This window comes from Loxodonta africana, chromosome 12, assembly GCF_030014295.1.
Source record: "Loxodonta africana isolate mLoxAfr1 chromosome 12, mLoxAfr1.hap2, whole genome shotgun sequence".
Taxonomy (NCBI): domain Eukaryota; kingdom Metazoa; phylum Chordata; class Mammalia; order Proboscidea; family Elephantidae; genus Loxodonta; species Loxodonta africana.
This window is the reverse complement of record NC_087353.1, coordinates 18,074,141-18,100,891: the sequence shown is the minus strand read 5'-3', so window position 1 is coordinate 18,100,891 and position 26,751 is coordinate 18,074,141. Positions and strand designations below refer to the sequence as shown.

Genomic DNA, 26,751 nt, shown 5'->3' with positions numbered 1-26,751 from the left:
TACCATCCCCATGATCTGTTGAGGGTTGGACTGTGGTGATTTTTAGGATTTTCAGAAGTAGATTGCCAGACCTTTCTTCCTGACCTGTCTTAGTCTGGAAGCTCTGCTGAAACCTATTCAGTACCCTAACACCATAAGCCTCCACTGACAGAAAGGTGGTGGCTTTGTGTGAGGTGCACTGGCCAGGAATCGAACTTGGGTCTCCAGCATGAAGTTGAGAATTCTACCACTGAATCACTGCTGCCTAAAGCTAAGGGTGCTTGTCTTGTAGCCATCGTGACCAGATAGCGTGGAGAATGCATTTGGTATATCCTGAGGAACAAGTGAGGAGCCTAGTTTGGGGAACAAATGCTTGGATTGGTGCTTAGCTTTGAATTTGCTAAGAACTGACCAACGGTCATGTCAGGGCTTTGTTTTCTTACCCGGGAGGACTCTCAGGGCACTAGCAGTACAAAGCAGCCTGAACCACTGAACACTGTTCATAGTTCTGGTGATGGTTCTTGATGGGTTGACCTTGCAGCATGTACCAAGCTTCAGAGGTTAAAGGAAATTGGACTTCTTTTCAAGTTGTAAAGAAAGTAGGATTATTTTCTTAAGTGTGGTTAATTGAAAAAATGGGTTCACTATAACCATCTGTTAAATTAACCATAAGTGTGGTTAATTTCACAGATGACAACTTTGGGCTGACCCACCCAGGCTTTATGAGCACGGGCAATGCAAAGGGGAAAAGCTTTGTCTCTTTTATTGAGAATGTGGTTATCCAAACCATCGTTTTGTGGTAAACTTTGTCATGGTCTTTGTTTTGGGTAGTTTCACTAAGATTGATAAAGAGAACAGTGCATCCCATTATTAAAAACCTGCACATTCATCGATTTGGCTTCTTGATTCTAGCAGAAGATCTAGGATCGTGACATCACCATTAACCCCTCTGGTTAGTACAGTACACAACCTCCCAGACAGCGTTTCATTAATCCTCATATTAACGCTGTGAACACCGGGCTATTATTTCTAGTTTACAGTTGTGGAAATGGGTTTGACTTCATTAATATCACAGAGCCAATGAATTGTTGAGTTAGGACTCCCACCCAGACCCTCAAACTTTGAAGAATCGTGGTTGGCATTTGCTGAGCACCGTCTTTGCCATCTAGTGCTGCTGTAACAGAAATACCACAAGTGGGTGGCTTTGACAAAGAGAAGTTTATTCTCTCACAGTCCGGTAGGCTGGAAGTCCAAATTCAGGGTGCTGGCTCCAGGGGAAGGCTTTCAATGTTGGCTCTGGAGGAAGGTCTTTTTCATCAGTCTTTCCCTGGTCTGGGAGTTCCTCAGGCACAGGGACCCTGGGTCCAAAGGACATGCTCTGCTTCTGGTGCTGCTTTCTTGGTGGTATGAGGACCCTTTCCTTTTATCTTTTGTAAGGTAAAAGGTGGTGTAGGCCACATCCAAGTAAAACTTCTTTTACCTGGATCTTGAATGTGACTTTAGTAAGGGTGTTACAATTCCACCCTAATCTACTTTAACATAAAATTTACAATCACGAAATGGAAGACAACCGCACAATACTGGGAATCACGGCCCAGGCAAGTTGACATATTTTGGGGGAACACAATTCAATCCGTTACAAGCGCTCACTCTGTGATAGACCTGGCGGAAGTACTTCGTGTACCTGGCCTCACTTAAAACTCCCCTGGGTGGAGACTCTTCACTTTCCCATTTTACGCATGAGGAAACTGGTACCCAGAATCCCCCAGTAACCTGCCCAAGTCAATATGGATAGCCGGGAGGTAAATGTTGGAGTCAGAATTTGAACCCAAGTGTGTCTGACTTCAAAGCTTGTGCTCTTAATGTTTGCTCTAAGTTACCTCATGAGGCTCTCTGAAAAGTGCATGCAATCAATTTAACTATTTCCAGGAGAAGTGCTAGTTCTTTGTTTTTTTTATTTATTGTGCTTTAGGTCAAAGTTTACAAATTCAGTCAGTCTCTCATACAAAAACTTATACACACCTTGTTATGTACTCCTTGCTGCTCTCCCCCAAATGAGACAGCACGCTCCTCCTCTCCACCCCGTATTCCCTGTGTTCATTCAACCGGCTCCTGTCCTCCTCTGCCTTCTCATCTCACCTCCAGACAGGAGCTGCCCACATAGTCTCATGTGTCTACTTGAGCCAAGAAGCTAACTCCTCACCAGTATCATTTTCTATCCCATAATCCAGCCCAATCCCTGTCTGAAGAGTTGGCTTAGGGCACGGTTCCTGTCTTGGGCTAACAGAGGGTCTGGGGACCATGACCTCCAGGGTCCTTCTAGTCTCAGTCAGACTGTTAAGTCTGGTCTTTTTATGTTTTTTTAATAGGAAATATTTACCGTGGATAATTTATTTTAGTTTGGAACGTGAACTTTAAAGATTCTTCACTGTTCTCAGGTTCCTTTATGGCTACTATATTCTAGTGATTGCCCTTGGGGGAAAAAAAGGCCTTGATTTCTGCAGCATTTAATGAATAGTGATGGAGATGGGGAAAACGTCCTGAGCACCTCCTGTGTGCGGGCACTCTTCTGAGCTTTGCACTCGAGTGAGTAAGAGCCCAGGCATTTGGACTAAGCCTGCTTTTGATTCCCAGCTCTAGGGTGATGGTAGGTATGAGACCGAGGGGAAAGTACCTACCATTTCTGATCCTGTTCCCCATTTGAAAATAAGGATGATATAGCGCCTCCCCCAGTGCATGTCACATATAAATGCCTAGAAGAGTATAAATGCTCAATAAGTAGGGTTGCCGTTTACTAGGGTCCCAATGAGTCAGAATCCATTTAATGGCAGCAGGTTTGGTTTTTGGTTGGCTTGAGAGTCTCTCTCCCTCCCTCCCTCCCTCCCCAGCTGTTGCCTTCACCACCTTGTTCTCTCTCTTGCTTTCTTCCCCTCCCTCTCTTCTCTCTTTTTCCAACTCTGAGAGCCTGTTTAATCCTGGAGATTGGCAATAGGAAAGCTTAACACAAGAGAGAAAGGTAAGAGGACCTTTTGGATTTTTCTGGGTTATTCAGCCTAGTTGATCAGGATAAGGATGAAAGAAGGATTCAGCTTAAATACTCAGACAGGGATAAAACCTGTACATTTCATCAGCAAATCCCTAAAGGGGATACAGAAGAGTAAGGGATCTATCTTCTAAAATAAGAATATACAAGAAGCCAAGGCCACGAGACAGAGAGCATTTCCTGAAAAATACTCCCCCGGAGGCCCTTCTCCCACTTGCAATATGTCCTTAAGGTAACATCTGCCCATCCTAGAGCTGGCTGCACACACGGGGAACCCACTGAAAGAAGCTTACAAAAGTATCTGTTGCAGCAAACAGATCTGGAATTGTGTAAGCACTCCAACATGCTAGAAGTTTATTTCTAACTCAGATTCCCAAATGGATGTTACTGACCAGCAGCAGCTCTCATCCAAGCAGTGATTCAGGGACTTAGGCTTTTCCATTGTGTGACTCCACCATATTCAACGTCAGGCTTCTGAGATGTCGAGTTCATCTACATCAAGCCAGAGAGGGGGAAAGAGCTTGGAGATTTACACTTGGGTGGTTCTTATAGATCAGGTCTGGAATCAGCTTACAACTCTTCAGTTCGCATTCCATCGGTTAGACATTTTGGGCTGGACAATTCTTTGTTGTGGAGGCCTGTCCTGTGCATTACAGAATGTTCAGCAACATCGCTGGTCTCTACCTACGCCCCAGTAGCACCTCTGCTCCCCAAGTTGTGACAATCAAAGATGTTTTCAGACATTGCCAGCCGTCTCCTGAGGGACAATATCTGCCTGGTTGAGAACCACTCCGTTGAACTCAGTCACATGGCCACACATAACTGCAAGGGAGGCTGGGAAATCTAGTCGTATGCCCAGAAAGAAAAGAATACGGGTTTAGAAGCTGCTGGCCAGTTCCTCTCCAGTGACCTTTAATATACCGATTCTTCTACTGCTGCAGGGACAGCTATTTTGAAGCTGTTTTCTGTGGGTGAGAGAGAGACAGTGTAGCAAGAATTTGAGAGATGAGACACTGGACTTGGGGAATGATGATGAGAATCTAAAAACCACCATGATGTTTGTCAGGACTGGGTATTTATGAATAGGTTAATAGTTGTGAGAAGGATGCAGCAAAGGAAGAAATCACAATATTTGAATATCTCCTTAAAATTTATAGAGCGCTTTTAAAGGTGAGAATGACTTCTAGGCCATTACTGGGGTGAGCATGGATATAGTTGGCTGCCATGTCATAGGGAGAGGGCTTTGACATCTTCGTCTTACTTGAAGCCCCTTGAGATGCGCAGAAGGAAGAGCAGATTGGGGTTAGGAGGGGAAAGGTAAAAATCTGGTCTTTGGGTGTCTTCCCTGGGAAGGAATTATCATCTGAAGTACAATGAAGGGGGTTGCCCCCTCAGCATACATGGCATATTGTGTGTATATGTAATTATACCAGAATGAAGGCAAGAGGAAACATGTAGTAAACTGTTTTCATAGTTCTCTTATTAATGTTTACATGAGTTAGTGAACACGCAGACAGATCTGATGAAAACACGTCAGTGGTAAAACAACAAAGTTGATTTTAAAGGTGGACATCAGAGGCTTGAGAGCAATCAGACCTTACCTCAGGCTGGAAAAGAAGGCAAGTTTTCCAAGGTCGGAAATGGCAAAAAGCAGGAAATGGTAGCACAGGTGAAATAAAACTCAAAGATATCCATTCATTCAAGGAGTGCCAGGCACCATTTTAGGGATTTAGAAAACGCCAGTGAACAAAGCTGACAAAAATCCCTGACCACAAGAATATTACATTCTACTGGAGAGATTCAAAGAAAGAAAAATTGGTGAGTAAATTAATTTATCGCCATTACATTACCAGTTGCGATTGAGTCATGGCCACCCCATGTGCGTCAGAGTAGAAATGTGCTCCATGGGATTTTCAGTGGCTGATTTTTTGGAATCAGGTCACCAGGCCTTTCTTCCAAGTCACCTTTGAGTGGACTCACACCTCCAACCTTTCTGTTAGCAGCCTAGCACGTTAACTGTCTGCATCTCTTAGGGACTGCACGTACGTAGTTTATTAGAAGTTGATAAAGGCTATAGCAATGAAGCAGGAACGGGGGATGAAGAATGCCAGGAGCAAGGACAGGAAAACAGTTTTGAATAGGGTGGTCAGGATAGGCCACATCAGAAGGTGACATTTGAGCAAAGACTTGAAGAAAGCAAGGAGAGAGCCATGATAGTATCTGGGAAACAGTATACCTGGAAGAGGGAACAACCAGTGCAAAAATTCTAAGGCAGGAGCGTGCCTGGTGTGTTGAAGGCACAGAGAGGAGGCCGGTGTGGCCAGAGTGCAGCGAGCCAGAGAAGAGTACAAGAAATAAATGGAAAGAGGGGTGGCGGGTATAGGGTTGGGAGAGGCTAAGTGCCAGGACCAAGGATCAAAGCCTTGGCCAGCTGATCCTAGTCTCTCTGCTTCGTTGGGTTACTTGCTCCTTTTTTCCAGTCAAATATGGGGAAACTAGTGAAGAAAGTTACTCTCAAGGGGAGCAGAGTAGCAAAAACCTATAGGCAGCATTAGCCTGTCTGTTCAGGAACTGAGGATCATCTAGGCAAAGATGAGACTTCTCTATTTTGTGTCTCAAACACTGCCATGGAACACTTGAGTCCAATTACCTGTGTGCTTGTGAAAAATGTAGATTTGAGGGTCCCACCTCTTACCTCTTGCATAAGATTCTGGCCTCAGAGTGTGGACTAGGGCTGAGGAATTTTTAACAAGATTCTGGGAAATCCTCGAATTGTGCTTTAAGAAATACTCCCTAGATTCTTAATTCTTGAGCAAAGGTAGAAATGTGGTGATGGAGTCTGCATTTTAGATAAGATTTCCCAGATGATTTTTATGTGCAACAAAATTTGAGAACTACTGTCTTAGAGCAGGGGCCCTGGTGGTGCAGTGGTTAAGAACTTGGCTGCTAACCAAAAGGTCTGCAGTTTGAATCCACCAGCTGCTCCTTGGACACCCTATGGGCAGTTCTACTCTGTCCTACAGGGTCTCTATGAGTCGGAATCGACTCAGTGGTGATGGTTTGGTTTTTGGTTTGGTCCTAGAGCAGGGAGTTCCTAGTAGTGCAAATAGTCATTGCACTTGGCTGCTCTTTGCAGAAGGAGCCCTGGTGGCACAATGGTTAAGTGCTTATCTGCTAACCGAAAGGTCAGTGGTTCAAACCTACCAGCTGCGCTGCAGAAGATGTGGCAGTCTGCTTCTGTAAAGATTTACAGCCTTGGAAACTGTGGGGCAGTTCTGCTCTGTCCTATGTGGTCACTATGAGTTGGAATTCGACTCACAGCAATGGGTTTGTTGGTTTGGCCGCTAACCAAAAGGTTGGAGATTCAAGTCCACCCAGAGGTGCTTTGAGGGAAAGGCCTGGCGATCTACTTCCCAAAAATCAGCCATTGAATACCCTGTGGAACACAGTTCTGCTCTGACACACATGCGGTCATTGTAAATGGGAATCAATGACAACTGGATCCTGGAGCAAGTTGTAAGCAGCTGGTTAGTTTTTTCGTGGTTATCACCTGTCATTGCCATCTGTTGATTAGAAGTTTATCAAAAATGGAGGTTCTGACTTTTGGGGATATTAGAGGAACTAAAGGTATTAGCTTCTTGAGTTTACCCATGTTTTACTTAAAGATACAATTATTTAAAATAAAAATCAATTAGTTTATTCATTCTTAAATGTAAACCGTGTAATAGAATAGAAATCCTAAATTTAAGCAGTCTTTGCATTTTGATTGTGATGAAATTCTGCTTTTTTATTTTTATTTTAATACTGTTTCTATCTACAAGCTTCTCTAGTCCTTTTCATTGCTTTGGCTCCATCTCAGCGTGTTCTCATCTGCAAAGTTCTAGTAAATACAGTCTTAGCGCTACTTACGCTGTTTTGCAAGAACTGCTGTGGTTCAGCCATTTCTCAGATGCATCTTGGTCTTGTTCTTTCAACTTGCTTCAGCCTCCTACCCCTCCAGCCCTCTGTTGCTTTGGTTCTGGGGCTCTGGGAGGAAGGCTAGTGATGGTACAGCATCTGCCCCAGCTGTTTTTAATTACCTCCCGCAGGCTTTCTCTAGGTGAGTGACTCAGCGTGACTCAGCAACCTGACTTTTTATGGGAGCCAGAATATTTTGCCCCACAACCAACATATGGTAAACATTCACACTGTTTAGCACAATAATTGTAAATTAAATGCACCAGAAAAAAAAAAAAAAAAAAAGCCCCAGTTTTCCTAACATCGCAACTGGAGAGATCCCTGCAAGGATGAGAACAAATTTAAAAAGCCATTTCCTTCCTGGGGCTGCAGTGAAGAGGTGCTGCTCAGAAGGTGGCTTGGGGAGAAGGAAGAAGCAAAAACACAGGAGCTTCTATGTGGAGATGGATGTTTCCCACCTCAGTTTAAAAATAAAACAGCGAGCCAAGAAGGAAATAACTCCGTTTGTTTGAAGTAATTGCCACAATGGCCGTATCAGCTTTATTTATTTGGCGGAGAGGTACAATGTATTCCAAATTTTAAAGCTTAGTGAACCTTTTCTTTTTCTTTTTAGGCAGCATGAAAGTACGGCTGTTTAAAAAGAACATCGCAGCCGCTGACACTTGGCAGCGTCTCCAAATGGGATTTTAACGCTCTGAATCCTGCAGTAAGGACCCTTTTGGCATTCTTCTTTGGAACGCTAGCGCAAGCTCACTTGAACATTTTCCCTCAGCCTTTCTAGGGTCATCGTGTTAAGCTTTCAGTTAAAGAACAGCCTCTTTGAAGCAGCGGGTTTGGGCTGGCCTCCTCATCCCTGGGATGGTTTCTTGGTATTTGGTGTTCACATGATAGATCACATATACTGAATTCCTCTCCTTTTAGAGTTTGGTGTTTTATTCAGCTGAAGTAGCTTGTTATGCTTTAGGAAGAATTTTGCCTTTTAGGTCATAAAATGAAGTTTGAACGTTAGAAGAGTTTTTTATTTTTTAACTGTCTTCGCTTTGTGCTCATTATTTTATGGGTCTGGGACTAAGATAACAGAAATTGAGATTTGCAAATGAGAATGTTTTGAAGGAATCTATCCTGCCCTGGAAACCCTGGTGACATAGTGGTTAAGAGCTACGGATGGCTGCTAATCAAAAGGTCGGCAGTTCGAATCCACCAGCCGCTCCTTGGAAACTATGGGGCAGTTCTACTCTGTCCTATAGGGTTGCTATAAGTTTGTAATGGACTCAATGGCAGTGGGTTTGGTTTGGTTTGGTTTTATCATGCCCTAGGGGCCCTGGTGGTGCAGTGGTGAAGGGCTCAGGCTGCTAACTAATAAGTCGGCAGTTCGAATCTACCAGCCGCTCCTTGGAAACCCTATGGGGCTGTCCTACTCTGTCCTACAGGGTCACTATGAATTGGAATCGTCTGGATGGAAAGGGGTTTTTTGGTTAGGCCAGAAGTAACCTGATACCAGTTGATCTCAGTAAAGGGGGAAAGGCAGGGTTCAGTCAATCATGTTAAGGCTAGCCAATGGTGGTTCTTCTATTCTCCCTCCTCTTCCCTTTATAAGTCCCCTTGTACTTTCCTTCTTGGAGCCATTTGCTTTTTCTGAAATCAAAATGGTTGCTCCATACGCGTATAGAATAACTGCTCAGAATAAACCTAAAAAAAAAAAGTTCAAATTTCAGTGAGTTTTGATTATTTTTAACAGTAGTCTTCTTTTAAGCATTCTCTCTTCTCCCAACTTTTTTTTGGTTCTCTATAGAGCACTTGGAAACCCTGGTGGCGTAGTGTTAAGCGCTATGGCTGCTAACCAAAAGGTCGGTAGTTCGAATCCATCAGGCACTCCTTGGAAACCCTATGGAGTATTCTACTCTGTCCTATGGGTTTGTTATGAGTCGGAACCGACTCAATGGGTTTGATTTTTTGGTTTGTAGAGCACTTATCTGAACGTTCTTGTATAATAAGCCCCCTGAGAGCAGGGTCTCCTTCCCCCTTCCACCACTGTACCTCCAGTACCTTCAGCAGTGCCCAGCAGAGTATGGGAGTCAAGGGAGGAATGACAAAGGGATGACCGTGCCCTTGAAAACCACCTGCAAAGAAAAGTTCTCTACATCAAAGTCTATTTATCCACCGATTCTCATTTTAAAATAAGAGTTTAGGGACTTAAGTTTGCCTTCCCTTTCCCCTCCCTCCCACACCAAATAGGTGGGAATGGGGGCAGTGAGAAGGTCTACACGCATATTGGAAAATGGTTGCCTGAACAAGGAACCCCAAGGAGAAAGAAGAGTTGAATTCTATGGAGCTGATAAAGGAGTACAAGACACCCAAAGCTAAAAACAGATTTGTGTAACCATTGACAAATGGATTTGACCATCATTGAATAACAACAAATGCTATTTAAACCTGTAGGGATCAATAGAAAGCCAGTGAATGATTGACTTTTTATTTGTTTATTTTTTTAAGTGTGACACCCACATGGTCAGATTTTTGGTTTTTATTATTTACAGAACCTCCTTTGAGTTTGCTTCAGAAAAAAAAAAAAATGTGTGTACAGATGGTATAGAAACAGAATCATCCATGGATAGATGGAACGACTGCCCCAAAACCAAAACACCCATTGCTGTTGAGTCCATTGCAACTCACAGTGACCCTATAGCGTCCCTGTGAGTTGCTATAAACAACTGCATAGCACTCTTCAAAAAGGTAAAGACTTTCCTTAAATACGGTGGTATCATTTCCAGGTAAAACCCTTTGGAAATACAATTAAATGCCCGCTTTTCTTTTTCTTCTCTCTGGCCCCGTTGCCCCTCAGGGGTGAGACCTAGCCCAGTGTAGGGCACCTGGAGTTGAGCTGGTGGGGAAGTGCCCATACCCTGGGCTCTGTTGCCGCATAGACCCTAAAATTGGGGCCTTTCTTAGAGCTCATAGCTGTAGCTTTGCATCTCATATCTCAGATCTTTTGTTCCCCCTGCCCCTTCCCCCTACAACATGGCTTTTCATATCTCAGCACCTTTGTCCTAGCTGTGTTGTCTCCTATGTTCTCCATTTAGTGAAATCCTATTCAGCTCTACATTCTAACTGGAGGGTCACCTCCTCTGGGAAGCCAACCTGGACTCCCCAGACGGGTGGGTTGCTTCCCTGCTCAGTGCTAGGTTCACAAGTGAGCGAGTGGCTGCTTGGGGTAGTTCTCGGATGGACCAAACTCCAGAAGGGCGGTACTTAGATCTTGCTGATCTTTGAGTCATCCACTCACTTCCCATTCTCCCTCTCTCTTTTCCTGGCATTTCTTGGGCTGGGCTTCTGGACAGGGAGTTTGAATCCTGGAGTCCTGGGTGGTCATCTCCCTTGACTGCTTCCGTCCACCCCTATGTGGCGCTCTTCCCTCCTGGCAGTCACTACTGCCCTGGCCCAGGATGGATGTCAGCTCTGCTCCTCCGAGCGCTCCCAGCCCACCTGCTGATGGGCAGTTCTCTCCACAGGTCCTCATGCAGCCTGAGACTGCTCACCACTGCCTTCTGGATGATGTCCAGACTCCTTGACGTGGTCTGAAGGCCCTGCAGGGGTTGGCCTCTGCCTCAACTCCCGCCTCAACTTTCATCACCTGCTTCACTCCCAAGATGCTCCAGCCACACCGAACCACTTGCTCTTCCCCCAGGAAACTGTGTTCTCTTGTCTCCGGGTGTTTTCTCACTCTCCATCCTCTCTTTCCATTGCCTGACTGACCCGTCTTTGTCTTTCACGTCTCAGATGTCACACTCTGCTCTCTCTACCAGAGCCAGTCCTGCATTGTGCTGGGCTGGGCTGTCTACTTGCCTGGCCCTGTGAGCACCTTCCACTGAGGGACTGTGCTTAATTCACCTCTGTACTCTAGCTGCAACACAATGCTTACCACACGGTAGGTTTGCTGAATGAATGAATGATGCAGAGCAGAGCCTTCTCCGGCTCTCTGGCGCCCTTTCAGTTTATTTCAGTAGCAGCCTCTTTTCCAGGGAACTTGGTACCAAATCATTTCCCCACTCAGGACTCCATGTCAGAGTCCCTGGACTAAATTAGAACCTTTTCTTTCTCTCCTAAGAGGAGTTGCTTCCCCACCCACTACAGTGGGAGTTTATGAGGTGGCCACTACCTACCTGCCCTTAGGGTTTTTGCCTTGGGATTATTCACTGGCTCAGGCTTTACAGACTTTGTCCTTTCTTTGAGGGAGCAGTGGGGTCCCAGTTTAATTCAGAAATGGCAAATTGGCTTTACCTTATGTGACAACTCTAGAGTGCTGTGTTGAGTATTCTGAGGTGGATATCCTGTGTACAAGGAAAGAGAGCCGGGGTCAGTTGGTAATGGGATGGGAGAATACTAGCAGCTGTGCCAAATATCTGTGGTTCCTGACTTATACCCTGTCTCAGGGATCTTCAGTACATTTATATCTCTACCACTGAGCACAATGCCGAGCTCAGAGTAGATGTTCAATAAATGAACAACGAATTTACTGGACTAAGCTTGGCTAACACAATAGCCACAACAATGAACTCAAACATAGAGACAATTATGAAGATGGCTCAAGACAGGACAACGACTCAGTCTGTTATACATAAGGTTGCCGTGGGTTGAATCTAACTCTCCAGCAACTATTGACAACAACAACCTTGGTTGTGGAGTTAATTTATGAATATCACAGTGAACTCCCAGGAGGGGAAGAGAAAAGCAACATGGTGGTTTTACTTTTTAAGTACAAAAATTAGAGGTATTTGTAGCTGGAGCAATATGGGACAAACCAGTACGATTGTTCTGGATGACGGTGTAGGGAAGGAAATTCAAAGATACCATATGGTTCAGTTTTTTGAAATCCATCAGGACCTCTTATGTAACTTTTACTATAATTTTCTTATTTCAACTGCTGCCCTGAGTGGAAAGGGGCTCTTGTTTGTTTCTCTGGCAGTGCCTTAGAGGGTATTTCTCTTTGTGTCAGGCAGGCGAAGTATATTAAGCTCTTGTATGAAAAGGTGTAGAAGAGTGGTTAATAGATTGTGGAAACAGAGTACCTGGCTACATAGGACAAAGAAGCACAGAGAAGCATTGAGGAAGATGGGAGCAAACCCCATAAAGATGACCCTATTCTAATCTGCTGCCCTGTGCCCGGGTAACCTCCTTCTGGTGAACGCTTCACCCAATGAAGTGTTATTTATATGGTTCGATCTTTGCAGCTCCTAGGGACAAAAGCAGAACAGAGGGTAACATCAAAACCTCTGTATCATCTTGTTGTTGCTGTTTGTTTTGTTTTGTCTTTTTTCCCCAAATTAAAGCCTTAAAGCAATTATAAAAAAAGCCAAACCAATTGTCATAGAGTCAATTCCAACTCATAGCGACCCCGTATGTCAGAGTAGCTGCGCTCCATAGGATTTTAAATGGCTGACTTTTCAGAAGTTGATTGCCAGGCTTTTCTTCCAAGGTACCGCTGAGTGTATTTGAACTTCCAGCCTTTTGGGTAGCAGACAAGTGTCTTAACCTTTTGTACTACCCAGGGAGTCCTTGAAGCAGTTATAGACCTGGCTACAGATGGCTACACTGTTACTGCTGAAAGGGCCTTCAAGGCCTTTTAGTTCAACCTACTCTTTTTACAGGGGAAGATTCGGTAACAGATGTCAAGTGAGTTTCCCAAGGCCCCATGGCTGCCTTGCGGCAGAGCTGGGATGCAAACTCTGGGCCTTCAGCTTCCTTTTCAGTGCTCTTTCCATTACTGTACCCTGCATTGCTCACCGTAGAAAGTCTCCAGTGTCTGCGTGAAGGAGCAGCAGTCCAGCCCCCTATCACAGCGTCCTTTCAGGCTTGCTCTCATCATAGACACGGCGGGTGGAACAGTGTCCAGGAGTTGCCTGTCTTCTGTGATGCCCCAGGGTAGTGCCTCTGAAAGTGTAGTCAGGGACATTAGTGTCACCTGGGAACTTTGTTAGAAATGCCACTTCTCAGGCCCAGCCCCAGACCCTGCTGAATCAGAAACGCTGGGGGTAGGGCCCAGCATTCTGTTTTTACAAACTCTCCAGGTAATCCTGGTACACATTTAACTGTGAGAACTCGCAGGCTGGGGAATGGGGTCATTGGTGTGAAGATTAATTTCTATTCACCTGAGCACTCAGGTATTACTGTCGGCATGCAAAAGCCACATAGAGGTGGGGAGTGGGTGGGGGTGGGCAGAGGGGGGCACTTGCTTCTAGGCACAAGTCCAAGGGGGCACCAGATGAGGCCAGCAGACAAATCACCACCCTCCAGGTTGATGAGGTCGAGGTCATTGTGGGCACGTATTTAGAGGTTGCCCCCGGTGCTCGTTACTCTCGCTGTGCCTCTGAAGCTGCAGAATGGTAACATCTATGTCCCGAAGGCACACTAAGAGGAAATAAAGTTTGTCACCCATAGCTGAACACCAAATGTCAATAAACCCACTGGGGTGGGGGTGGGAGGAGCATGGGAGAGGGGGTGGGGCACACCAGACCAGAAGACAGAGGGAGCTCAGAGTGACCCCCTGTTGAAAGCCCAGCATACCTGACTGGATTTAGGAGATGACATTAAAGGGTGCCTGTTTGGGGAAAATTGACAGGCTGGGGAAGAAAAACAGCAGGGAGTGCCAGGTAAAAAGTCCAGGACCTAAGTGGTAAATACTGTCTGGAATCCTGGTTGTTGTTTTCTCAGACCTGGGCATTTAATTTGTCATGCTCATAGACTCATTCATAACATGTTATTGCCAAAAAGGAGCCCTACAGGACACTTTGTGCTGTCCTTAAAATGACAGATGAGAAACAGGCCCAGAGTGATAGGAAGATGTGGTCGAGGCCACACACCCCTGGCTAGGTGGAGTTCTGCCTGGATGGCAGCGCCAGGGTGGGCCTGGAGCATCTCTAGCTCCCTGTGCATCTATCCCACCACCGGCCAGGGCACCAGCATCTCTAGCCATTCTCTTCTCCGCTGCTGCCTCAGCAAAGGATAGGGTGCTGGTCACTTTTAGGTGACCCTGGTCTCCCTAGTGGCACAGTGGTTAAGTGTTTGGCTGCTGTCTTAGTTATCTAGTGCTGCTATAACAGAAATACCACAAGTGGATGGCTTTAACAAACAGAAGTTTATTCCATCACAGTCTAGGAGGCTTGAAGTCCAAATTCAGGGCACTAGCTCCAGGGGAAGGCATTCTCTCTCTGTCAGCTCTGGACGAAGGTCCTTGTCATCAATTTTCCCCTGGTCTAGGAGCTTCTCAGCACAGGGATCCCAGGTCCAAAGGACATGCTCTGCTCCTGGCACTGCTTTCTTGGTGGAAAGAGGTCCTCTTGACTCTCTGCTTGCTTCTCTTTTATATCCCAAAAGAGGTTGATTTAAGACAAAACCTAATCTTGCAGATTGAGTCCTGCCTCATTAACGTAACTGCCTCTAATCCTGCCTCATCAACCTCATAGAGATAGGATTTACAACACAAGAAAATCAGATCAGATGACAAAATGGTGGACAGTCACACAATACTGGGAATCATGGCCTAGCCAAATTGATACACATTTTTGGGGAACACAATTCAATCCATAACAGCTATTGACCAAAAGGTGGCAGGTAGTTCGAATCCACCCTCTGCTCCTTGGAAACCCTATGGGGCAGTTCTGCTCTGTCCTATAGGGTCTCTGTGAGTCAGTTCAGTGGTAATGGGCTTGGTTTCTTGAATCCCCTTTTTGCTTTCAGTTTTTGCCCATTTCCCGGGCAATGGGGGAATTTGCACTCAGTGTCCATTCACCACAGCATGTGCCATGCTGAGAGATATAAAACCAAATGATACTCAGTCTCTGCTCTCCTTCAAAGAGCTCACTGCGAAGGCCACCTGTGTGGACACATGCCTGCATAAGCAGGGACAGAGTAACCAGTTAGCACCGGATGTGTCAGCTTGCATTATGCAAGGTATGCATGGGCTTAATTACATTCGCTTACTAATCTGTGGTGAGCAATTTCACATGGGTTTCACCACATCTTTGATGTGGCGGGGGACAGGTGAAAGTGTGCGTGTGGCGGGGGACAGGTGAAAGTGTGCGCTGCAGTTTGGTGGGAAGGCACAATTGGCCCCATGCATACCTTGCTTATTGGGTTAAGCATTTGGCTACTAACCAAAAGGTTGGCAGTTTGAATCCGCCAGCTGCTCCTTGGAAACCCCATGGGGCAGTTCTACTCTGTCCTATAGGATCTACAGGGTGGCTATGAGTCAGACTGGATGGCAATAGTTTTTTTTTTTTAAATCATAACACAGGCATTCACCCTTCCACACACACATACATGGAAATCCAAGTGCCAAATTTCCAGGCAATGGAGTTAGGATTAGAGTAACCATGTACTTACTCTCTAAAGCAGGGCTTTTTTGAGGGTAAAAGGGGATGCCATTAACAAGGACAACAGGTGTAACCCCAACTGTTTGGGCAAATGTAAAATATGGTTGCCTAATTATGATCAACTGATTGAGGGTAGTTCTGCTGACGTGTTGCAATCAGACAGACCTAAGGCAAAGTTGCTATAAAAAGTTAGCAGACGTAACTGACAGTGTCCTCCCAAGCCTCTCTATGGAAGGTATGGGCTATGCTTACCATTCAGAGTGTTACTACTGTGGCTCTGTGGTTAAGGATAAGTAGAGTGACACATAAATGACAATTTGGCAGAGGAGCATCAGTCAGGAACGTTATGGGCACAGTGGGCTACTTAGTTACATGTTCTGGAGAGCTTTCTCTCCTCCCAGCCCCTCTATTCTACACAAATGGGGCCAAAGTAATTTTCTTCCAGCAAAATTGGGATCCTGCCATTCTCCTGCTCCAAGCCACTCATCAGCTCCCCACAGTTGATAGAAGTATGACTTTAGCATCCAGGCTGCCCTGGCCTTTCTCTGGAAGTCCCACCATCATTTCTACTAGATCAGGCTCCTTGCTGGCCCCCACAATGTGCTCCATGCTGTCTCACCCTGGCACCTCTGTTCATATGCATCCTGGAAGGCCTCTTCCCAGCTTTGCACCCAGTGACTTCGTCAGCAGTCTTTAAGGCCCGTTCACATAACACCTCTTCCGAAAAGGTCTTCCTCTTTGCCCTCGGAAGCACGTAGTCTCTCCCTGATCTATTGCCTGTTGCACCTAGACCCCACTTTCTTCTATGTCAGAATCTTTGTGGGTGTTTCTAATCCTCCCAACTGGATGGTAATTATGTCTTTGAGGTCAGATATGTTTTCTTGTTCATCTCTTGTCTACCACTGACCATCACAGAGTAGGTGATTGGCAAATAGCTGTTGAGTTGGTTGAATTTTCTTCTCTTAAATATCTCCAGGAAAGGAGGCTTCCACTTTCCTTGGTCACACCCCCCAGAGTCTTCAGGGATTGGTGGTAGTGAAATTAAAAAATCTCAGAGTTTGGAGGGATACTGGGGATTGCTTTGTTCATTTAGTGAAGTAACCTTCTCAAGATGGAGCAGTGGTAGTTCAGTGGCAGAATGCTTACCTTCTATGCGGGAGACCTGGGTTCGATTCCCAGCCAATGCACCTCATGTGCAGCCACCACCCTCTGTCAGCGGAGGCTTGCGTGTTGCCATGATGCTGAATAGATTTCGGTGGATCTTCCAGACTGAGACAGACTAGGAAGAAAGGCCTGGTGAGCTTCTGAAAATCAGCCAGTGAGAATCCTGTAGATCACAAGGGACAGATCCCCAACCAATCACGCGGATGGCACAGGACTGGGCAGTGTTTCGTTGTGCATGGGGTCTCCATGAGTTGGGGACCCGACTCAACAGCAGCTGACAACAACCTGTTCAAGAGCACATGGACAGTTATTTCCCTTATGTCCAATCCATGCTACTGGATTGATGTAAACTCTGAGAGTAGAGGACGTTTTTAATGCATTTTCATTTCTCCTACTCTGCCTAGCATGGTGTGTGCGACTCTTGGTAAAGAGTGAACAAGTAATTAAATGAATCCATTCCCAGCCACTAAAGTGAGATTTTAGAAACTCAGATCTGATGATTTCACTCTTCAGTGGTTCCCACAGAGAACAGACAGATAAATGGCCTACTCTTCTGGACAGCTTCTCCGCCATCTTCCTTGGCTTGCCTTTTCAGCCTGATCTGTCTGCACAACCCCAGCCCAACTCGTGTTCAGTCATTTGCACCTGCCTTCAGTCCTCTGAGCAGGTCAAATATGTCACGGCTGGTGTTCATTGTCTTTACTCAGGCCAGCTGTGGTCCCCTCACTCTCTTCAGCCTAGCCTTCATGTTCTCTCATTTAAGACTTAGATGAAGTCTTCTGTGGCCCAACCCTCCAGTTAGAACAGGCCATTTCCTCCTTCACGGCCCTTCCATGGCCTGTGTACATTCCCAGCAGGGCATAAAGAGCACTGATAGGTGAGTATCTAGCGCTGCTTGTTGATTTTTCTGTTTCTTTTCTACGCAACAAGCTCCTTGGAGACAGGCTTGATGTCTCTTGTTCACTGTTGTTTTCACAACACTTTGCACTGGGCCAAGCACGTACAAGTCGTCTATTAATATTCATTGAATGAATAAATGAATTTATTTTATTCTCAGCAGAAATAAAATTATAAACAGTCGAGAAAACATAACCAGTTTGTAGGTAACCATGACGTTATAAGAAACAAAAAAGCCCTATTACCTGAACATATATATCTCTATCTCTGAAATGAAGATTGATGTGAAACTTTGATGGCTTTCTTTAATCGACACAAATTTTCTACCTCTAGAAGACTCTACATCGAGCCTGAGAAAGCCAGATCTCAGCCACTAGGTTTGCTGACTAAGTTTTTTTTTTTTTGGACTGTAGGTGTATGGAGGGGAGAGAATCACACAGCCACTGTAATTTGTGGGGCCCACAAAGCAGGGAGAAGAAAGTGGAAACATAAGCCAGTACCTGGTTGCTTTAATCAGTATCTTGGCAGACGTTATAAGTCTGGCGCAAATGGTTAAGCACTTGGCTGCTAACCAAAAGATTGGTACTTTGAACCCACCCAGTCATTCCATGGGCGAAAGACCTGGCCATCTGCTTCCGTAAAGATTACAGCCAAGAAAACCCTATGGGACAGTTCTACTCTGTCACATGGGGTTGCTATGAGTGGAAATTGACTCAATGGGTCCTAACAACAATAACAACAACAGTAAGAATGAAGGATGTAGGTGTTAGTCTTTTTTTTTTTTTTTAATGGCTCTTGTTCATTTCCCAAGGGAAAGCAAAAGTGAAAGCTGGGAGGGATATAGGTAATACATGAGCTGTTACGGTGACCGAACATAGAGTATCTTTTTCTGTTGTATTGCCCAAAGGTGAAGTGCTCTGGAAATCTCACTATCACTGTTCTTAATTTTAAAAGTTATTGCTGCCATTACAAAAGGGGGTGGAGGGGACACATCTTCTTTTTTCATCAGTTTTAATGTCACTCCTTTGGAAGTTTACCCCCTGGAAGCACTCCTACAATACCCTGAAATTTCTGATTTATCACCTAATGCGAATCAGCGTTCACAGAGCTAGTCCTTGATTGATCAGGAAGTTGAGAATTTGCCCCAGGAGGGATGTGCCACTGAAATCTGCACTAAAATGAAAATCTTCGTGTGTAGCTCCTTCTTCCACCTATAAAACAACCTTACCCATAAAGCATACTGAATCTTTCTTCACTCAGGAGAGAGCCAGTTCCCTCACTGCCTTCCTGAATGCTATGAAAATCTCTCTCCTCTTGCTGAGTTAATGATCCTTTTGAAGGAAGATTAAAGAAATGGAGGTTATGTAATTGGGGGAAAGGTCAGGGGTGATTGAACAGCAATCTTCAAGTATTTATCAAGGGTTATGAAAGATGTTCAGCTTCTCATCTCCTTTTCTGCAGAAAACTACTTGGTGCTTCTTAAATCGATGGGAGAAATGTCCCATGCCTGTGCAGGGGAATGGTGCATTATGAGGTATTTTCAAGCCAGTTTTGGCCATGTCACTAGCCCTAATAGACTGAAAGAACACAAACTGGGTCATTAAGAGTAGAGGTAAAGTTGAACTGGGACCAAGATTCAGACCTGAGACTCTTTCTGAAAAAGGATATGTATAAGACATTAAACGTAGAGAGAATTTGTTGTTGTTAGTTGCCGTTGAGTGTTTCCAACTAATGGCGACCCCACGTGTGCAGAGTAGAACTGTTCTCTGTAGTGTTTTCAAGGCTGTGGTGTTTTGGAAGCAGATCACCAGGCCTGCCTTCTGAGGTGCCTTTGGATGGATTTGAACAGCCAAACTTTCGGCTATTAGTCAAGTGCTTAACCATTTGTGCCATCCAGGGACCTAAGGGAAATTTAACCCTTCTGTTTTCTGAACAAGTTAATGGAAATTGTGAGACCAAGTTGACATCAGATAGTCAGCATCTTAGGCTGGGTTCCTAGAAAAACCAGGAAAGCGTGTAAATGTATATATAGAGAGATTTATATTAAGGAAATGGCTTATGCGGTTGTAGAGGCTGGAACGTCCAAAGTCCATGGGTCAACCTGGAGGCATCTTCTAATTTACAAAGCTGCAGGGGCTGGTGAGCCCAAGATCGGCAAGTCAGAGAGCAAGGCTCTTACTCACAGGCTGCAAAGACTATCAAATCCCAAAATCAGCAGGCAAAATGGCAGGTAAACTGCTAGCCCAAATCCCAAGAGCCAGAAGTCAGACAAACAGGAGCCAGCTGCAGGATCCTGAGTGAACAAAAGCCCGCGAGTCTTGCCAGAAAGTGCACCTGTATTGGATGCAGGCCACACCCCCAAGGAAACTCCCTTTCAACTGATTGGCTACTCATAGCAGATCCTATCATGGAGGTGATCACATTATATCAAATCTCATCATGGAGGTGATCACATCATTATACTGCCAAAATACATCATAGCTGCCAAACCACTGAGAATCATGGCCTAGCTAAGCTGACACACAACCTTAACCATCATAGTCAGTGTTCTAGGATAGATAGAGTCTTAAGGTGAGTGAAACATGGTTGTGTGGATGGCAGTAGGTAACAAGGTCAACTCAGCCTCTGCTTCAGGTTGAAGATAGGTATGAGCTAAAGCTGCAGCAGAGATGGCACAGGTTAGACAAATAGAAACTCTCTGATAATCAGAGCCTCCAAGCAGAGGGGGACAGGACTCTGAGTTCGTGTTGTCAAACATCTTTAAGAAAAGGTGCAAAAATAAACTAACATCTGTGTACCCACTATGATATTGGTGTGTTCATTTATTCATTTATTAAATTTGAGCATCTGTGTCACCATGAGTCAGAATTAACTCAATGGCAACTGCTTTTTTTTTTTTTTTTGGCTAATGCTGTGAATGCCAAATATTAGGATAGGAACATAGGAAGCCAAGATGAAAGACAAATTTGTAGGTGAGGCAGATGAACAAATACATATATTATGGTTAAGTTCTAAGAGAGATGCAAGCCTTGGGTGCTGGGAAGCCCAGAGCAGGAGGTTTAAACCAGCTTGGGGAGTATGGGATATGGGGTAAGACTTAATGGGGAGAGTTATCTTAGATGATGAGTGGGTGTGGTAAGTAATTATAATAACAATTATGAAAATGATGGTAGCCAAGTAGGTAATATACCATGCCAGGGACTGTCGTAAAAGCCTTAGGTGGTGTATCTTATGTCCTCTTTCCTCACGATGGTCCTTGAAGATGGGTACTTTTATTTTCCCGATTGGTAGTCTGTGTGCTGGGTAGGGTATTGAAGCAGAGAGAAAGGGCAAGGCTGTCATGGTGATGGTAATGAGGAATCTTTAATGAGCCTCACCTACCTGGTATGACCACATGGCTGATAGAGACAAGAACCCCAGGCCAGGTCAAATCCTGAAGGACTCAGGGGTGTGGAGCTGACCCTGTGGACAGTGACACTCCTGCAGGTAAGTGCTTGATGTAAGATGGTCAGCCATGGTTGGACAGCAGGTAACAGTAAGATTCACTCTTCAGGGAGCCCACTGGAGGCTGTGTGGAGGATACCTTGGAGAAAGTGGAAGAGGAAGACCCTGCTCAGGGGACTTTTGCATTGTGCAGGAGGCAGGAGGGCATGTCACGGCAATACATCAGCCCCAAAACTGCTCAGCTGGGTCTCTTTCCTAGCAGGAAACCAAAGCTCAGAGCAGACCTCTGCAATACAGCAGGCATGTTGTCAGACTCAAATATGGCTTTCCAGACGCTGACTGAATGGAGCAGGCTTTCCACCGCGAAGTAGAGATGGAGTGTGACCTTTTGCCCTCCCAGTTCTGTGATTCTTGTCTAAATCTTTCCATCCAGCCCTGCAGGCTACAGTTGGGTCTCTTTCAGGGTCAGGGAGGGGAGAAGACCTTTCCTCTGAACTTTCCCCTTTCTGTTCTGCTTCAGTAGGCATTTGTAGGCTTTGAAGGGAGAACCTGGGCTCCTGGCTTCCATGGGTTAGCTGGTAGTTCTGAAAGCAAATCAGCTCACACATGTGGCCAGCCACGGTGGCTGCTGCTGGAGTCCCTGGAGAATATTCTGGTATTGTTTCCTCTCTCCCTCCGGGTAATCTCCCTGAGCTTTCCGCCTTTGCTCTCTGCAACCCCAGATTCTTCTGTGTGTTGTATTGTCAGGCCTGCAGAACTAAACTGATTTACTTTTACTAAGATATACATTTTAACTATTTAGTTGTTTGTGGAAACTTTTGCTTAAGATTAGTTGAAATTGGAACCTCTGTGAGAAATTTGAAAACCTTCCTTAAACTCTGAAAATGAGTTCATTACTTGTTTCAGGACCAAGGGTAAGAAACTTCATCTGATAGTTATCTTGAAAAGTTAAGGAATCGGTGACAGTAAAGGCATCTTGGCCATAACTTGCTAACAAGTCAATGTTGGGCAGTTATAAAGGAGGACTGTTGGGTACAGGAGAAAGCTGACTTGAGAGCTGGACATGCTCCATTCTGAGTCTCATGGGCATTGGTGGTTCAATGGCAGAATTCTGGTCTTCCATGTGGGAGACCCAGGTTCGATTCCTCGTCAATGCGCCTCATGTGCAGCCATCACTGTCTGTCATTGGAGGCTTGTGTGTTGCTACGATACTGAACAGGTTTCAGAGGAGTTTCCAGACAGAGACAACTAGGAAGAAAGGCCTGGGATCTACTTCTGAAATCAGCCAGGGAAAACCCTGTGGATCACAGCAGTCCTATCCACAGCTGATCATGGGGATGGTGCAGGGCCAGGTAGTGTTTTTATTCTGTCATGCATGGGGTTGCCATCAGTCGGGAGAGAAACTCAATGGCAGCTAACAGCAACAACGGACACAGTCTCAAAGCAGCCACTTGAGGGGCCTTTTGGTGGATCTGCCCAGTATGGCTGGTGATTGTATTTCTGTCTGTGCCTTTAAGAAAAATCCTGGGGCACCAACAGCGCTGGTTGCCTCCTCCTCCCTTTTCCTTTGAAATCTATGGTGCAATTAATTACCAGACGCATCCCTGCACACCTTCTTTTGAGAAAAAAAAAAAAAAGAAGCCTAGGTTTATTCAGGCTTGCTCAGCTTCTGTAGAGGTCCAGCCTTCTTCATGATTGCAACTTCCTGCATACCACATGACTTCCGGCAGGATGCACACACATCCGATGTGTTCCCAATCCAGTTTTAAGCCTTGGCGTGTAAATTTAACTTGTTCCTTAGGTCACAGAGGAAAAGGGTGTTGAATAGCATTCAGTGTGAAGAAAAGTTTCCAGCTCTTGAAGTATTTAATTAAAAATATTTTTATTTTTGAATGTTGTTGTTGTTAGGCGCTGTCAATCGAGTTGGTTCCTACTCATAACAACCCCATGTACAACAGAACATAACACTGCTCCATCCTCACAATCGTTGTTATGCTTCAGCCCATTGTTGCAGCCACTATGTCAATCCAACTCGTTGAGGGTCTTCCTCTTTTTTGCTGACCCTTTACTTTACCAATATGATATCCTTCTCCATGTCCAAAGTATACAAGACGAAGTCTTGCCGTCCTTGCTTCTAAGGAACATTCTAACTGTACTTCTTCCAAAACAGATTTGTTCGTTTTTCTGGTAGTTCATGGTATGTTCAGTCTTCTCTGACACCATAATTCAAAGGCATGAATTCTTCTTTGATCTTCCTTATTTATTGTCCAGCTTTCATATGCACATGAGGCAATTGAAAACACCATGGCTTGGGTCAGGCGCATCTTAGCCTTCAAGGTGATATCTTTGCTTTTTATCACTTTAAAGAAGTCTTTTGCAGCAGATTTGCCCAATGCAATGAATCTTTTGATTTCTCAACTACTGCTTCCGTGGGTGTTGATTGTGAATCCAAGTAAAATGAAATCCTTGACAACTTCAGTCTTTTCTCTGTTTATCATAATGTTGTTTATCGGTCCAGTTATGAGAACTTTTGTTTATGTTGAGGTGTAATCCATACTGAACACTGTGGTCTTTAATCATCAGTAAGTGCTTCAAGTCTTTTTCATTGTCAGCAAGCAAGGTTGTGTCATTTCCGTATTGCAGGTTGTTAATGAGCCTTCCTCCAATGTCAACGCTCCGTTCTTTTTCTTATAGTCCAGTTTCTCAGATTATTTTGCTCAGCATGTAAATTGAATATGTATGGTAAAAGGATACAATTCTGATGCACACCTTTCCTCATTTTAAACCACACAGCATCCCCTTGTTCTGTTTGAACAACTGCCTTGGTTTATGTACAAGTTCCCCGTGAGCACAATTAAGTGTTCCGGAAGTCTCATTCTTTACAATGTTACCCATAATTTGTTATGGTCCATGCCTTTGCATAGTCCGTAAAACACAGGTGAACATCTTTCTGGTATTCTCTCCTTTCAGCCAGGATTCATCTGACATCAGCAATGATATCCCTCATTTCACGTCCTCTTCTGAATCCAGCTCGAATTTCTATTTTTGAATAGATGGGGGGAATTTGTAGACGTAAGATTTTGCTTGAGACCAAGACAAGGATGAATGAGCATTTGGCACAGATCATTCATGAACTTTTTCTAGGCCACATTTTCCTTAGAAATAAAATAGAGGGGATTCTTGGCAAAAACAAGTACACAAATACCCATGTTGCCGAACATTTAAAAAGTTGCATTTGAACAGTAAAAATGAGAGTAGCTTAGGAAAGTAACACAAAAAACATGACCTGAAGTACTTCATTCCAAATGGACCTTTTAAATAACTAAATAGACACTATCTGTGAAATGTAATAATGGAGAGATAGACATCTAACCTATCCCCTGTCAAATAATTTTTAAAAAGCTGAATAAATCAATATAAAAGTTGTAAAAATAGTTCCCTTTTGGATTTGGTGTACAGAAATCTTACTTATATCTGGAATTAAAAAAATGGGAGAGTGTAAGAATTGATATTGGGTGAGCTGCTTCTATCTGTTTCACAGAACGAATAAGGTGACTTGGGAATAATAGGATTACAAATGTAAATAGAATTTGAGAAACATAATTTAGTTTATTGGATTTTATAGTAATCCTGTTAACCTAGGTGTTGCTTTTACTAAATACCTTCGTAGCTAACAGTTATGGACAACCTGTGTTTGAAAGGTTGATTCAGATGCTGTCCATATTTTATCAAATTGTTGTAACAACGCTCCTATGATGCAGGTATTGATATCCCCATTATACAGATGCAGAAACTGAGACTCAAAAAGCTTAATTTACAAGCACAAGGATACCCTACTAATCGGTGGCAGACTGTCTAATTCCAGTGCCTGAAGCAGTGTAACACTGTGATTGAGAGAGCTTGGGGGTTTGAAGTCGTAAGTTCCTGGGTGGAAATTCTGACTCTACTCTCTTGTGAAGTGAACTTGGCAAAGCTTAATGACCTCTCTGAGCCTCAGTTCACTTATTTTAAAGAAGGGGCTGCTAAGACCATTACTGTGAAATTTAAATGAGGTAATACATGCAATGGGTTTAGCAGAGTACTTGGAACATGGAAAGTTCCCTATGGGTGGTAGCTATTGTCGTTAGACTTGCTATTATCATTTTGGGCCCTGGTGGCACAGTGGTTAAGAGCTATGGCTGCTAACCAAAAGGTTGGCAGTTTGAATTCACCAGCTGCTCCTTGGAAACTCTATGGAGCAGTTCTACTCGGTCCTATAGGGTCTCTATGAATCGGAATCGTCTGGATGGCAATGGGTTTTTTTTTTTTAATTATTTTTTATTATCATTAGGTGCTCCTGTAGGTTAAAATATTCTCTGAAAAATACACCTGGTAAAATAATATTTTAATGTAATATATAAGAAATAAGTTTATTAAAAAAATCCATAGGTGAGCAAAGTGCCAAAAATAAACAAGGACAGGACAAGTGACAAACAGTGTGGTGCTGAGACACCTTGGAGCCAGAGGCAAAATAATCAGTAATATCGATCTTGACTTCATCGGATAATCTGATATTCTGTTCATTGCGGATTTTGGCATTACCTTTGATTTTTTTTTTTTTAATAATTTTTATTGTGCTTTAAGTGAAAGTTTGCAAATCAAGTCAGTCTCTCACACAAAAACTCGTATACTCCTTGCTACACACTCCCAATTTCTCTCCCCGTAGTGAGACAGCCTACTTCCTCTCTCCCTCCTCTCTCTCTTTTTGTGTCCATTTTGCCAGCTTCTAACCCCCTCCACCCTCTCATCTCCCCTCTAGGCAGGAGATGCCAACATAGTCTCAAGTGCCCACCTGATCCAAGAAGCTCACTCCACACCAGCACCCCCCTCCAACCCATTGTCCATTCTAATCCATGTCTGAAGAGTTGGCTTCGGGAATTGTTCCTGTCCTGGGCCAACAGAAGGTCTGGGGGCCATGACCACCGGGGTCCTTCTAGTCTCAGCCAGACCATTAAGTCTGGTCTTATGAGAATTTGGGGTCTGCATCCCACTGCTCTCCTGCTCCCTCAGGGGTTCTCTGTTGTGTTCCCTGTCAGGGCAGTCATCGGTTATAGCTGGGCACCATCTAGTTCTTCTGGTCTCAGGATGATGTAGTCTCAGGTTCATGTGGCCCTTTCTGTCTCTTGGGCTTGTAATTGCCTTGTGTCCTTGGTGTTCTTCATTCTCCTTTGATCCAGGCGGGTTGAGACCAATTGATGCATCTTAGATGGCTGCTTGCTAGTGTTTAAGACCCCAGATACCACTCTTCAAAGTGGGATGCAGAATGTTTTCTTAATAGATTTTATTATGCCAATTGACTTAGATGTCCCCTGAAACTATGGTCCCCAGACCCCTGCCCCTGCTACGCTAGCCTTCAAAGCATTCAGTTTATTCAGGAAACTTCTTTGCTTTTGGTTTAGTCCAATTGTGCTGACCTCCCTTGTATTGTGTGCTGTCTTTCCCTTCACCTAAAGTAGTTCTTATCTACTATCTAATCAGTGAATGCCCGTCTCCCACCCTCCCTCCCTCCCCCCTCTCATAACCACAAAAGAATATTTTCTTCTCAGTTTGAACTATTTCTCAAGTTCTTATAACAGTGGTCTTATACAATATTTGTCCTTTTGCAACTGACTAATTTCACTCGGCATAATGCCTCCCAGGTTCCTCCATGTTATGAAGTGTTTCACAGATTCCTCACTGTTCTTTATTGATGTGTAGTATTCCATTGTGTGAATATACCATAATTTATTTATCCATTCATCTGTTGATGGGCACCTTTGTTGCTTCCATCTTTTTGCTATTGTAAACAGAGCTGCAATAAACATGGGTGTGCATATATCAGCTCATGTAAAGGCTCTTATTTCTTTAGGATATATTCCA

The 26,751-nt window shown here is 44.4% G+C and overlaps 1 long non-coding RNA gene and 1 other non-coding gene across 2 annotated transcripts in view; both read left to right on the top strand.

The window, feature by feature from the left end:
* Positions 1–26,751, top strand: part of LOC135232928 (uncharacterized) — a 375,578-nt gene that overhangs the window by 11,083 nt on the left and 337,744 nt on the right. The window contains exon 2 of the long non-coding RNA XR_010323549.1: positions 7,593–7,685. This is a non-coding gene — a long non-coding RNA (uncharacterized LOC135232928). The remainder of the gene's footprint in view (positions 1–7,592; positions 7,686–26,751) is intronic.
* TRNAR-UCU (transfer RNA arginine (anticodon UCU)) lies at positions 16,465–16,535 on the top strand. Its single transcript has one exon. It is a non-coding gene; the product is annotated as a tRNA-Arg (tRNA).